Source organism: Chiloscyllium punctatum, unplaced genomic scaffold (assembly GCF_047496795.1).
Source record: "Chiloscyllium punctatum isolate Juve2018m unplaced genomic scaffold, sChiPun1.3 scaffold_1287, whole genome shotgun sequence".
Taxonomy (NCBI): Eukaryota; Metazoa; Chordata; class Chondrichthyes; order Orectolobiformes; family Hemiscylliidae; genus Chiloscyllium; species Chiloscyllium punctatum.
In genome coordinates, this window is record NW_027311021.1 from 30,001 (window position 1) to 36,003 (window position 6,003).

Here is a 6,003-nt window from a genome sequence, read left to right on the forward strand (position 1 = left end):
GGTTCCTGGTTAGGGATAGGGAAAGGGTGAGACTTAGCTTTAGTGCTCGTGCCCCCGATTTTGGTAATGTTTGACGTCAATTTTCCAAGGAGGCGAATGCAAGGCTTCAGAGGGACTTTGAGTGTTCGGGGGCGGGGTAGCTCAGCCGGATTTGCCCCGGCGGTTCTGCGGACGGTGTTGACTTCGAGGGCGGACCGGCCCCCGTGTTCAGTCCGAATATCGTGCATTGTTAACGGCGGGAAGTGTTCCAAAAGGGAATGGGATTGAATGTGACTGCTGAAGCCGACTTTGAGACCTGTAACGCGGGTAGCTCAGCCGGATTTGACCCGGCGGTTCTGGCGACGGTCTCGCCTTCGAGGGGGGAGCGCCCCGCGTGTTCAGGCCGAATTTTGTGCATTTCCATCGGCGGGAAGAGGTCCAAACGGGAATGGGATTGAATGTGACTGCTGAAGCCGACATTGAGACCTCTAACGCGGGTAGCTCGGCAGGATTTGACCCGGCGGTTCTGCCGAAGGTCTCACCTTCGAGGGGGGAGCGTCCCGCGTGTTCAGGCCGAATATCGTGCATTGTTAACGGCGGGAAGTGTTCCAAAAGGGAATGGGATTGAATGTGACTGCTGAAGCCGACATTGAGACCTCTAACGCGGGTAGCTCGGCCGGATTTGACCCGGCGGTTCTGGCGACGGTCTCGCCTTCGAGGGGGGAGCGTCCCGCGTGTTCAGGCCGAATTTTGTGCATTTCCATCGGCGGGAAGAGGTCCAAACGGGAATGGGATTGAATGTGACTGCTGAAGCCGACATTGAGACCTCTAACGCGGGTAGCTCGGCCGGATTTGACCCGGCGGTTCTGCCGAAGGTCTCACCTTCGAGGGGGGAGCCTCCCGCGTGTTCAGGCCGAATTTTGTGCATTTCCATCGGCGGGAAGAGGTCCAAACGGGAATGGGATTGAATGTGACTGCTGAAGCCGACATTGAGACCTCTAACGCGGGTAGCTCGGCCGGATTTGACCCGGCGGTTCTGCCGAAGGTCTCACCTTCGAGGGGGGAGCGCCCACCGTGTACAGGCCGATTTTCATGCATTTCCAACCGTGGGAAGGGGTCCGAAAGGGGATGGGGGTGAACGTGACTGCTCAACCCGACTTTGAGACCTGTAACGCGGGTAGCTCAGCCGGATTTGACCCGGCGGTTCTGGCGACGGTCTCGCCTTCGAGGGGGGAGCGTCCCCGCGTGTTCAGGCCGAATTTTGTGCATTTCCATCGGCGGGAAGAGGTCCAAACGGGAATGGGATTGAATGTGACTGCTGAAGCCGACATTGAGACCTCTAACGCGGGTAGCTCGGCAGGATTTGACCCGGCGGTTCTGCCGAAGGTCTCACCTTCGAGGGGGGAGCGCCCCACCGTGTACAGGCCGATTTTCATGCATTTCCAACCGTGGGAAGGGGGCCGAAAGGGGATGGGGGTGAATGTGACTGCTCAACCCGACTTTGAGGCATCTAACCCGGGTAGCTCAGCCGGGTTTGACCCGGCGGTTCTGCCGACGGACCTCGCCTTCGAGGGGGGAGCGTCCCCCGTGTACAGGCCGATTTTCATGCATTTCGAACCGTGGGAAGTGGCCCAAAAGGGGATGGGAGTGAATGTGACTGCTCAACCCGACTTTGGCGCTTCCGAGCCGGGTAGCTCAGCCGGGTTTGACCCGGCGGTTCTGCCGACGGTCTCGTCTTCGAGGCGGGTGCCTCCCCCGTGTACAGGCCGATTTTCATGCATTTCGTACCGTGGGAAGTGGTCCAAAAGGGAATGGGGGTGGACGTGACTGCTCATACCGACATCGAGACTTGTAAGCCGTGTAGCTCGGCCGGGTTTGATCCGGCGGGTCTGCCGACGGTCTCGTCTTCGAGAGGGGGGCCTCCCCCGTGTACAGGCCGATTTTCGTGCATTTCCAACGGTGGGAAGAGGTTCAAAAGGGGATGGGGGTGAATGTGACTGCTCAACCCGACTCTGAGGCTTCTAACCCGGGTAGCCCGGCCGGGTTTGACCCGGCGGTTCTGCCGTCGGTCTCGCCTTCGAGGGCGGAGCCTCCCCCGTGTACAGGCCGATTTTCGTGCATTTCAAACCGTGGGAAGCGGTCCAAAAGGGGATGGGAGTGAATGTGACTGCTCATACCGACCTTGGCGCTTCCGACCCGGGTAGCTCAGCCGGGTTTGACCCGGCGGTTCTGCCGACGGTCTCGTCTTCGAGGCGGGTGCCTCCCCCGTGTACAGGCCGATTTTCATGCATTTCGTACCGTGGGAAGTGGTCCAAAAGGGAATGGGGGTGAATGTGACTGCTCAACCCGACTCTGAGGCTTCTAACCCGGGTAGCTCGGCCGGGTTTGACCCGGCGGTTCTGCCGTCGGTCTCGCCTTCGAGAGGGGCGCCTCCCCCGTGTACAGGCCGATTTTCGTGCATTTCCAACGGTGGGAAGAGGTTCAAAAGGGGATGGGGGTGAATGTGACTGCTCAACCCGACTCTGAGGCTTCTAACCCGGGTAGCCCGGCCGGGTTTGACCCGGCGGTTCTGCCGTCGGTCTCGCCTTCGAGGGCGGAGCCTCCCCCGTGTACAGGCCGATTTTCGTGCATTTCAAACCGTGGGAAGCGGTCCAAAAGGGGATGGGAGTGAATGTGACTGCTCATACCGACCTTGGCGCTTCCGACCCGGGTAGCTCAGCCGGGTTTGACCCGGCGGTTCTGCCGACGGTCTCGCCTTCGAGGGGGGAGCGTCCCCCGTGTTCAGGCCGAATTTTGTGCATTTCGAACCGTGGGAAGTTGCCCAAAAGTCGATGGGAGTGAATGTGACTGCTCAACCCGACTTTGGCGCTTCCGAGCCGGGTAGCTCAGCCGGGTTTGACCCGGCGGTTCTGCCGACGGTCTCGTCTTCGAGGCGGGTGCCTCCCCCGTGTACAGGCCGATTTTCATGCATTTCGTACCGTGGGAAGTGGTCCAAAAGGGAATAGGGGTGGACGTGACTGCTCATACCGACATTGAGACTTGTAAGCCGTGTAGCTCGGCCGGGTTTGATCCGGCGGGTCTGCCGACGGTCTCGTCTTCGAGGCGGGTGCCTCCCCCGTGTACAGGCCGATTTTCGTGCATTTCGAACCGTGGGAAGTGGTCCAAAAGGGGATGGGGGTGGACGTGACTGCTCAACCCGACTTTGAGGCTTCTAACCCGGGTAGCTCGGCCGGGTTTGACCCGTCGATTCTGCCGATGGTCTCGTTTTGGAGGGGGGAGCCTCCCCCGTGTTCAGTCCGATTTTCGTGCATTTCGAACCGTGGGAAGTGGCCCAAAAGGGGATGGGAGTGAATGTGACTGCTCATACCGACTTTGGCGCTTCCGAGCCTGGTAGCTCAGCCGGGTTTGATCCGGCGGTTCTGCCGACGGTCTCGTCTTCGAGGCGGCTCCCTCCCCCGTGTACAGGCCGATTTTCATGCATTTGCAACGGTGGGAAGTTGCCCAAAAGGGGATGGGAGTGAATGTGACTGCTCAACCCGACTTTGGCGCTTCCGAGCCTGGTAGCTCAGCCGGGTTTGAACCGGCGGTTCTGCCGACGGTCTCGTCTTCGAGGCGGCTCCCTCCCCCGTGTACAGGCCGATTTTCGTGCATTTCGAACCGTGGGAAGTGGTCCAAAAGGGAATGGGGGTGGACGTGACTGCTCAACCCGACTCTGAGGCTTCTAACCCGGGTAGCTCGGCCGGGTTTGATCCGGCGGTTCTGCCGACGGTCTCGTCTTCGAGGCCGGTGCCTCCCCCGTGTACAGGCCGATTTTCGTGCATTTCCAACGGTGGGAAGTGGTCCAAAAGGGAATGGGGGTGGACGTGTCTGCTCATACCGACTTTGAGACTTGTAAGCCGGGTAGCTCAGCCGGGTTTGTTCCGGCGGTTCTGCCGACGGTCTCGTCATCGAGGGGGGAGCCTCCCCCGTGTCCAGGCCGATTTTCATGCATTTCCAACCGTGGGAAGTGGTCCAAAAGGGAATGGGGGTGAATGTGACTGCTCATACCGACTTTGAGACTTTTAAGCCGGGTAGCTCAGCCGGGTTTGACCCGGCGGTTCTGCCGACGGTCTCGCCTTCGAGGGGGGAGCGTCCCCCGTGTTCAGGCCGAATTTTGTGCATTTCGAACCGTGGGAAGTTGCCCAAAAGTCGATGGGAGTGAATGTGACTGCTCAACCCGACTTTGAGACTTGTAAGCCGGGTAGCTCAGCCGGGTTTGACCCGGCGGTTCTGCCGACGGTCTCGTCTTCGAGGCGGGTGCCTCCCCCGTGTACAGGCCGATTTTCATGCATTTCGTACCGTGGGAAGCGGTCCAAAAGGGGATGGGAGTGAACGTGACTGCTCATACCGACTTTGGCGCTTCCGAGCCGGGTAGCTCAGCCGGGTTTGACCCGGCGGGTCTGCCGACGGTCTCGCCTTCGAGGGGGGAGCGTCCCCCGTGTTCAGGCCGAATCTTGTGCATTTCGAACCGTGGGAAGTTGCCCAAAAGTCGATGGGAGTGAATGTGACTGCTCAACCCGACTTTGAGACTTGTAAGCCGGGTAGCTCAGCCGGGTTTGACCCGGCGGTTCTGCCGACGGTCTCGTCTTCGAGGCCGGTGCCTCCCCCGTGTACAGGCCGATTTTCGTGCATTTCCAACGGTGGGAAGTGGTCCAAAAGGGAATGGGGGTGGACGTGTCTGCTCATACCGACTTTGAGACTTGTAAGCCGGGTAGCTCAGCCGGGTTTGTTCCGGCGGTTCTGCCGACGGTCTCGTCATCGAGGGGGGAGCCTCCCCGTGTCCAGGCCGATTTTCATGCATTTCCAACCGTGGGAAGTGGTCCAAAAGGGAATGGGGGTGAATGTGACTGCTCATACCGACTTTGAGACTTTTAAGCCGGGTAGCTCGGCCGGGTTTGACCCGGCGGTTCTGCCGACGGTCTCGTCTTCGAGGCGGGTGCCTCCCCCGTGTACAGGCCGATTTTCGTGCATTTCGAACCGTGGGAAGTGGTCTAAAAGTCGATGGGAGTGAACGTGACTGCTCAACCCGACTTTGAGACTTGTAAGCCGGGTAGCTCAGCCAGGTTTGACCCGGCGGTTCTGCCGACGGTCTCGCCTTCGAGGGCGGACCCTCCCCCGTGTACAGGCCGGTTTTCGTGCATTTCGAACCGTGGGAAGTGATCCAAAAGGGAATGGGGGTGAACGTGACTGCCCAACCCGGCTTTGAGACTTGTAAGCCGGGTAGCTCAGCCGGGTTGGACCCGGCGGTTCTGCCGACGGTCTCGACTTCGAGGCGGGTGCCTCCCCCGTGTACAGGCCGATTTTCATGCATTTGCAACGGTGGGAAGTTGCCCAAAAGTCGATGGGAGTGAATGTGACTGCTCAACCCGACTTCGAGACTTGTAAGCCGGGTAGCTCAGCCGGGTTTGACCCGGCGGTTCTGCCGACGGTCTCGCCTTCGAGGGGGGAGCCTCCCCCGTGTACAGGCCGATTTTCGTGCATTTCCAACGGTGGGAACAGGTTCAAAAGGGGATGGGAGTGATTGTGACTGCTCAACCCGACTCTAGGGCTTCTAACCCGGGTAGCCCGGCCGGGTTTGACCCGGCGGTTCTGCCGACGGTCTCGTCTTCGAGGCGGGTGCCTCCCCCGTATACAGGCCGATTTTCATGCATTTCGAACCGTGGGAAGTGGTCCAAAAGGGAATGGGGGTGGACGTGTCTGCTCATACCGACTTTGAGACTTGTAAGCCGGGTAGCTCAGCCGGGTTTGATCCGGCGGTTCTGCCGACGGTCTCGCCTTCGAGGGGGGAGCCTCCCCCGTGTTCAGTCCGATTTCCATGCATTTCCAACCGTGGGAAGTTGCCCAAAAGGGGATGGGAGTGAATGTGACTGCTCAACCCGACTTTGGCGCTTCCGAGCCGGGTAGCTCAGCCGGGTTTGACCCGGCGGTTCTGCCGACGGTCTCGTCTTCGAGGCGGGTGCCTCCCCCGTATACAGGCCGATTTTC